This window comes from Malurus melanocephalus, unplaced genomic scaffold (genome assembly GCF_030028575.1).
Source record: "Malurus melanocephalus ecotype Western Australia unplaced genomic scaffold, MMel_1.1 scaffold_445, whole genome shotgun sequence".
NCBI classification, from domain to species: Eukaryota; Metazoa; Chordata; class Aves; order Passeriformes; family Maluridae; genus Malurus; species Malurus melanocephalus.
This window is the reverse complement of record NW_026623677.1, coordinates 493,350-502,045: the sequence shown is the minus strand read 5'-3', so window position 1 is coordinate 502,045 and position 8,696 is coordinate 493,350. Positions and strand designations below refer to the sequence as shown.

Here is an 8,696-nt window from a genome sequence, read left to right as displayed (position 1 = left end):
TTTTTTTCCCCTCTTTGCAGCTCATGTCCTTGTAGAAGTGGTGGTGGTTAGAAATTTGTCCTTTTGAATGTTTACAGGCTCTGTGGTATGCCCAGGCTTGGGCTTCTGTGTGTCTTGCCTTACAAAACTACCTCAGCCTGCTTTTTTTTTTTTTTTTTCCTGTTATATTTGCCTGTTGATGACAAGTGGATATTTTTGGTGTTTTTTTTCTCACAGCTTTTGTGACAGGTTCATATGCTCCTTATGGGCATTTCTGTCTCCTTGTCAAAAGCAGTCTGCTTCCTGTGTGTTTAGCAAAACCTGGTGGAAACTAAGGAAATCTGAGTGAGATTGGTACACTTGCCAGAAGCAGCAACCTGATACTTGTAGTCATAAAATGCTGGGAACTTCGAAATACTGTGCTCCTGATCAAAGCAGGAAGACTGTGTGTTTTGTCGGGTATGCCCTGGGATGAAATAGAAGGCACTTGCTCAGTGCTTGTCTAATGCCTGTGCTCTCCAAGAGGCTCTTGCACTTTGGCTCTTGGCACTGGCACAGGGTGCCCAGAGAAGCTGTGGCTGCCCCTGGATCCCTGGAAGTGTCCAAGGCCAGGTTGGATGGTGCTTGGAGGAAGCTGGGATAGCAGAAGGTGTCCATTCCCATGGCATGGGGGTTCCGATGAGTTGGTTTTCAAGTTCCCTTCCAACCTAAACCATTCYGTGGTTCCACGATTCCTTGTCCCCTCTACAAAATACATTCATATTCACAAGAGATCTTCCTTCCTTTGATTTCTTGAGAGACTTTCCAGTTCCTGTTCTTACGACATTCTGTTGCTTCTTGTCCCACTCATACCGAAAGGCTTCCTATTGGAGCTGTCCCTTCAAATGGAAGTAGGAAGTCTCTCATTCAGTTTGTGCTCGGTACATAGAGGAGATGTGTTGGAACTCTGTGAGAGGTGGAGGTATTTTAGTGGTGGTAATTTAGAAGTTGTAATAGTTCTTAACTGAGGGAAGATGGTTGCTTGCCTTAGTTCAGTGGGTCTGCTAAGCTGTGTGTTTGACTGTGTGACAGACTGTTTTTTGCATTAAATGTGGGGTTTTGGTAGTGTTTTAGCTATTCAACTTGTGTGGTGGAATTTTGGCAGGAGTGCATGTTCAGTATTGGAAAGAGCTTAACCTGAAAAACCTCAACTATAAATTTCTTCTCTGTTGGTTCCATTTTATCCAAGTTTAATAGCTTTTACAATGCGTTTTTTGGTAGCCTGGTTTAAAATTATTCTTATCAGCTACAAGGTTTTTATGTTTTGTACAAGGAATCACTTTGCAACCATGCATGTATCTGTCAACGGTGTTGTGATGAGTGTTTGCATATAGCATTTGGGAAATGTAGTGGAAAGTGAGATACTCTTTCAGCTGATTCAGAAAGTCATTGGCATGGAATAATCCAGAGAGCTCACATGTCCAAATTCCCTGAATTAGATTATTATCCTTGATGCTGCCTTGCATCTACCAGAAGCCATTTATCACTTGATTTTTTTGTGAAAAATGTTACACATGCTACTTTTAATTGCAACAGGCTGCATCAGCTCATCCACCGTGGTTGGTGTGACATTTGCTCCTTGCACTATATTGTGACTTGAATTCTTAAGTAGTTCAAAGGTGAGGTATCATTTGATGTGTGATTTACCTGGCTGCTTTATAGAAAGAAAAAGCAATTGTGTGCCAGGGAGAATGCAATAGAGTAGCTCTTGGCGTAGGCAGTGCTGCTGCTGGTGGAGTAAATGTCTCCAGCAGTTGGGAAACTTCCAAAGTTCACGGGGTGGGAACCTCTTATTGTTGTGCAGTGGAAAGGATCACTGGGTGAAACTCGGGAGCCAAGCTTTCTCTTGGCCTCCTTCCTGGCTGTTCCTTTAATGTCTGTCCCCTCCCAAGAGCTCACTTACCAGTTGGTCAAGTCTTTTGCACAATCGATTCATGAGTAGGGCAACGAATGAAGATGAAGGAAATGGGGGGGGAGGATGACTTGCACCTGATTTATTTCAAATTATTTGTTTTCTTCTGTACTGAATGTTCAGCAAATTAATTAGACTTGGGTCTTAATCTCTAAAAGGGTTTGGGGTGGTTGCATCAGCGGTTGCTTCCTGAACAACTGAAATTAGGTGTAGGTGCAGAACTCCTCTGGCCTGAGGAATAGCTGGTGTAACTTTCTCCTCTGCTGTCCTACTTTCTAGCTCTCTGTTCCATGCTGACTTTTTCTTTGAAAAACTCCACAAAGGTTTTCATTTTCCTGGCTTTATTCATATTCGGTTTCTAATTGATGAGTCTGTTTTCTCCATTAGCATGACCTGTAGCCTGTGAAGGACAGATGATTTCAATACAAAGAGTTTAAGTTAAAAATCACTGGRTTAAGTTAAAATAGAATCTGAATACAAGTAATTTGTTGTTTTGAGCATTTAATATATTAATCTAATKATTCTGATTAGCTAATAATTTCTTTAAATTCTTTAGAGGAGACACATGTTTACTGTCTTCAGCACTGAACACAATAGGGCTCTGAATTAATTAATCTGCAGACATTACTTCACCAATAAAACTAGCACTCTTTGTTGGCATTTTTTCTTGAGTTTTAAAACCGATATGGATTCCTTGTTGACTGAGATTAATTTCAGAGCTAGTTGTTTGTAATCGAAACTCTAGAAGATAAAACTGGAACTGTTTTGTAATGCATTTAGATAAGAGGTGTTTAATACAGTTTGTTCCAGCTTCAGGGATGGAGAAGTATATATTGAAAATACTAAATTTTAGCTCCTTTTTGTAAGCATCAGATGTACCAGTGGGCACACTGGTATTTGCATATCAGRTTGAATAACTGTTCTTGTAATGGGACAAAATACAGTCATTTTAACTAATATGTCTTTACTGATACAAACTTAATTGCAGCAATTATTGGTGTAAATCTGTATTTATACATATTTTTAGGTGTTTTTTCATGCATTTGGAAAGTTCTGCATAGAGTCTGTACAAACTTATTTGAAGTTGTATTATTTCAGTTCTGAACATGTTATTTTGGAGATGAAGTTGTCCAAAATCTCTGGCTGATTTGTGTGAGTGCAGGTTAATGTAATGCATTGCTGTAGTGACTGTCCAAGTGGGTGTGATCTCACTCCTGGGTCTGGCACTGTACTTGGCATATGGTGGTTTCAGAGGAATAAAATGTATGAAATCTGTTTTCAGTGGGTTTTTCTKATCTCTGTGGAATATGTCCAGGTAGATTGCCTTGTTTACTTATGTGCATATAGCGAGCAAATTCAAACTAAAAATGGCAGCAGCATAATATTTGTGTTGTGGTTGGTCGTGTAGCTTATAAGAAATTGAAACTTCTTATACTGAAGAAGTTTGCATAAATACATTTTTTGTGAATTCTGTGAGTTTTGCAAAATCCACTGGACTGGTGGTTGTTTTAGGGAAAAAACACGGTAAATAAATCCGAGAGATTTGAATTTACACTGTTGCCTCTCATGAGAGGCTTGTGATTAGGGAAATTCCTGTCTTGCTTACGAAAAAAAAAAAAAAAAGAAAAAGAAAAAAAAGAAGCCTTTTTAATAACATTCTCCTGAAATGTAGGGTTTGCCTTAAAAAAAAAAAGGGAAAGGGAAGAGAGAAGGAAAGCAAGTAGAACTAGAAAAAAAAGAACAAGAAAGAAAAGCTTCCATAGGGAGTAACCTGCTCAGAATTTGTGTGTGGTAAACTTCGTATCCAGAGTTAGTTGCTATGATTAGTTATATTAATAAGATTATCATGCAAAGTCCACCTGTATTCTGTAGTCAGTGGTTTTGAATATTGTTTCACAGGCCAGRCATCATTCTTAATGATTTAAATAGMAGTTGTGTTTGGAAATGTGCCATCCCCTCCAACAAGTGTGAGACTCTGCTCACTGAGYGCTGAGGGGAAAGATATATGGCAGTAACATCATCAAGTGTTAGTCTGGGTTGCTAATAAATTACAGTGTCTGAGCCTTCAGAGGTTTCCAGAGTCACTTGTAAAGAGAGGCTCRTCACTTAGTGTTGGCTGACTTCTTGATTTCGTGATAGTAAATTGCATTTTTTCTTTCTGTGTGTTTTTCTGCTCTGGGAGAGTGGTTTTCTGTGGCGGCACCTCAGGCACCGCTCCCGTGTATGACGAGGTGGCCTCCGCAGGATGATTCACAGCGGGGCTGTGTCTTCTGGGGATGGAGGCAAAAAGCAGCAGACTCACATCTGCTTCTGGTCTGCCTTGTTTGACAGCACCCGAGATGAAACCAAGTCTATTTGCTCCACAGCCAGGCCACCCGACAGGCCTRTGCCAGCCTCCTTGCCTTCCTACTTACTTGGGAAATTTTCTTCTGTCTTGAGCAACTAAGACTGTGCTGTAAGTGGGGAAACTTACAGGAAACTGCCGAAGTTTGAACTGCTTTTATGGTGGGAAAAGGGATCTTAAACAGATTATATAAGAATGGTTTAAGCCAAACAATACCTGTTCATTTTTTAAAACAATGCAGTGTAGAAATTGTGTACTTGTCTTTGAAATTCAGAAGCCAGTTTCTGTTGGATTAATTTGGGAGCTGTACTCAATCTTCCTTCCAACTCAAGATATTCTGTGAACTTTTAGGATTTTCTTTCTTTATCATTGTGGGTCTAAACCAGGTTGGCTGAAGTCCAATACTGAGATGTCAAGTTTTGCTTGCATTGATGGCTTTTGGAGATTCCTGCTTCATATTCACCAAAGCAAGTATGTGTGTGCAGCTCTGCCTCTTGACCTGCAGTCTTTCCTAGGATGTGTCTAATCAGCGGTTGTGGATTAGTTCAATTTCAAGAGTATTGGGGCAAATTAGCATCAAATGCACTTTGGTCCTTTGGCAAAATTGAGTTTTGGGCTTTTTTTTCTCAATTTCCTTGCTTAAAAGTKGTTATTTGCTCCAAGTCTGATACTCAGGCAGGTCTGAAATGAGCTGTGACTCTCAGAATTTGCAAGATGCAGCTGTGTGCACAAATGTGACCACTGGTTTGGCATGAGAGGTAACAGGGCAACAAATGAATGATCAACCCCCCTCCTGACAACATCTGTGAGTATGAGCTTTTGCCTGCTGAAAGCAGTTGTAGCAATTTGATGTGAGCTTTGCCGGTGATGCCAGTCTGCAGAGGTTAATGAGGAGAACATTCTGCTGCTCTGTACAGTTCCTTTGCAGCAAATGAAAGCTCCTGTCTCCAGAGAGTGTAGGCTAATGCTTTTCACAAATCTTACMAATTTTAAAAGAAAAGAAAACCAAAACAACTGAAATCATCCCAGACTAGCTGTGAATCTGCTAGAGAAAGATTTTTTTTTTTTTTGTTACAATTTAAATAAACCTTCTGTTGGCTAATACAAACTTCTGCTTCAAGTGCAAAGAAAGTTGAGATTAGCATTTTCACTTTGTTGAGCTCTTCATTGTGTGTAACTGAAGTATTTAGGTGAAAATGTCTTCATTTAATATACTTCCACATGCCAATGATTTGTTGAAGTAAGAGTAATGGAGTGAAACTAAGGAGGGSAAAAGATCACTTTGGCTGCATACCAGGAAACAAACCCCAACAGCAATAGATTATTTGAACAGAATASTTTCCCAAGAGGAATCGTGGTGGAAATACCAATCTTTGGGGTCCCATAAAACTAGACTGGGCAATGAAAATGAAAAATGTTGTAAGAAATAATCTTGCATTTCTTCTCCAGGGAAATGCATAGATGACTGCTGTAGGGAATGGTCTGGGATATCTAATACAGAGCACAGTGGGTTTCCTGTATTACAGTACARTAATGCAAAGGTAATGCTTGGGGATTTTTATCAGTAAGCTTGGCTGATGTAAACTAGACAGTTATACCTCCAGCTTTGCTGAGCACTTGGGCTTTCTCTTAGCTGAGGTAAAATTCAACTTTTTTTCTCAAAGGCTTAGGGTAGGGAAGAAAATTTAGAGAAAAGCCTGGAAACAACATGTACTCAACGTTACAGTTTTTACAGCTAATAATATTATCTTACTAATTTTGATCTGCTCACTTCAGCATTGCCAGTCACAGGTACACCACCATCCTYCTGAAAAGTTGGGCATTTCCAGTGTCATGGGTTTTGCCTTGCTGAGGCTTTTCTGCTGGAATCACCATGAAGATATGCTTTTAAATTCTGGAACCTCAGTTGCAGCTATTTTGAGATGTTTGTGACCCCAGCCGCGTGCCCTCTCCCTCGTGGAGTTTACTGTCCCCAGGCAGGGGTGACAGGGTGTGTGTGGAGTTTCTCAGCTGTCACGGTCCAGACCATGGTAGTATTTTTTTCTCACTGGAAAAGTGTGTACAGAGGCATGAATTGGCTCTCGTGGTGTGGCTGCTGATTGTGTCTCCTTGGCAGGGCCCAGGCTCCCAGCAGAGCTGTGGAATGGCAAGGGTTAGATGTTAAGCATGAAGTACACAGGAACAGCCAGAGCTGCTGATTTAAGCCTCAAACTTGGGTTTGTATAAAGTTGCTTGCTATTGCATGGTTCCAGAGCAAACATATACTTAAATAAGGATTTTTTAATATCAAGTTCTACAAAAGCCTTAAACCTTTTTAACTGTTATAAGCTACCTCTTCAGTAAGTGTCACAGGGCCTTTTTTTTGTGTTTAGTCCAACTGCTGTTCCCTTTTCTTGCTCTGAAAAGGAGAAATTTTTCATATTATAAGTACTACAGATAATGTAAAATGTAGTACATCCTTAACTTACAGGTTTTCTAACTTAGGGGATGGATATGTGATTGCAATTGTCTGAGTAAATCTGTTCACTCAAATGATGCAGTGATAGATGGGGATTAAAATCAATAAATGCTGAACACTGTATTTAAATTTTCTTAGGTGTATCTTGAGTCTGTTTTCAGAGAAGATAATAACTGAACAAATTGGAAAACTGCCTGAGCTTAATAGACCTTTCAGTCATCTGYTACTGTGTTTTGGATCATCCAGCAGGAAACTTGGTTTAATACTTAGCTGTTTAGGAAATACAACAGCAATTCTTTCAAAAAGATCAATTGTGAAGAGATGCAAATCCTCCTAATTAAAAAAAAATCCTGGTTTTTGTAAAGTTAATTTTTTCTACTTACTAGTAGAAATCTTAGGAATTTATGTAAGCATAGTTGGCTTGTAAGACAAGCTCTGAAACAGAAAAAAAAAATTTCAAGCCACAGGCATTTCCTGCCACCAGATAAGCGTGACCCAGGTGGAAGGTGGCTGTTACACAAATCCTTCTGTGATCAGYGAGAAAGGGACTTGGCTTTCTTTACTCTTAAATGGTTTGGCCTTCATAAGCTGATTCTGTCTAGAACTGTGTGATACAGCTGGAATGTTGCTTCAGGTGGGGGACAGCARAAGTAACTTTGTCTTGAGCCTTAGAATATCTTCCACTTCAGACATAACTTTTAATTGGGTTTGTTTGTTTCCTTCGTTTTTATCTTCATAAATGTGTTCTCACTCACCCAGGAAGTGATAAGACGGTGAACCTTAAAGCCGTTCAGTGTTTTTCCCAAGAATTTTCCTTCTTAGTAATTTGAAAAACAAAACTGATTCCTTGAACAGATACTGATATTTTTATATATAACACATTATATATAGTACAATGTAATACTTTATTCACTGGTGACCATTTAATGAGCGGAAATGAAATAAGTATTTCTGTAACTAGACCATGTTTATTTTGAATAGGTTTTTGGGAGTTGATTTTACTGAATGAAAGACTTACTTCACTTGTTCTGGTTTTTTTTCAATAACCCAAGCCCTCAAAATTTCATAAACTGTGTTTGGCTTCTGAATTATGTATTTACTAGGAATAAAAATTTGGAGGCATAGGTAGTTATTTGTCAATTCAGTTTCAGAAGGTGAAGCTTCTTTATTTCAGCCAGTGATGAAATACCAATATTTCCAGAGAGGGGACAAAAAGTTAATTCAGCTTTGCATTTCGTGCAGTGTTCAGCCCTGCTCAGGAAAAGACTGTCTCTATCCAAATGGAATATGCAGTACATGCACGTGGAATTTGTTGGTGTGACCCAGGAGGGTCACTTTGATCTTGGAGGCTTGAGCTCTGGGAAGAAGGGATGCTGGAAAGGAGAGGCTCAGCAGGAACTGATCACCCAGATCACAATGTGCTTTTCTTCTCGCTCTTGAGCGASCAGGACAGGGTCACTGAATTGCTTGGAGAACTGTCTGTGGGTTGGGTTCTGGCAGGCTGGATTTGACTTTCAGGGTGTGTTGGGTACCAGTAGAAGACAGTTTGTTCAGCCATTCCTACCAGCAATTTGCTGGCTGCAATCMCTCATGAAATACTGAGATAAACCATAGCTATGGTCACTGGTTAATGTGCAACACCTCATGTGCACCTGCCCCAGAGTGACTGCTCTGAGGGAACTCCTGGGGTCTCATTACAGAGAGCTGGCCCAACATCCTCCTAACAGGGCAGGTCTTCAAATAGGTTTATAAAGTGCTTTGTCTGTTCATTATTGAGGGAGTAGAAAATTCTTCTTTGTGTATGTGGGGCTTTCATAGTGAGCTAGTCACTTTTTCAGTGAAAAAGTTGAGATTATTCCATCACAAAATGTAAGAGACTGGGTATGTTGTTGTCTAGCTCTGAGAGGTTGAAAAGTAACTCTGTTTAGAATAATGTTGATAAACACTCAATTTCATAGAGGGGA

At 39.8% G+C, this 8,696-nt stretch overlaps 1 protein-coding gene across 4 annotated transcripts in view; it reads left to right on the top strand.

Moving 5' to 3' along the window:
- SPOPL (speckle type BTB/POZ protein like) overlaps positions 1-8,696 on the top strand; it is a 32,752-nt gene that overhangs the window by 2,226 nt on the left and 21,830 nt on the right. Inside the window, exon 1 of one of the 4 annotated variants that reach the window (XM_057380329.1) lies at positions 4,135-4,385. The exons of the other annotated variants lie outside the window; for them this stretch is intronic. The gene's annotated coding sequence lies outside the window, so the exon portion shown is untranslated. Of the gene's footprint in view, positions 1-4,134; positions 4,386-8,696 lie in introns of those variants that run through there. 4 annotated transcript variants of the gene reach the window in all.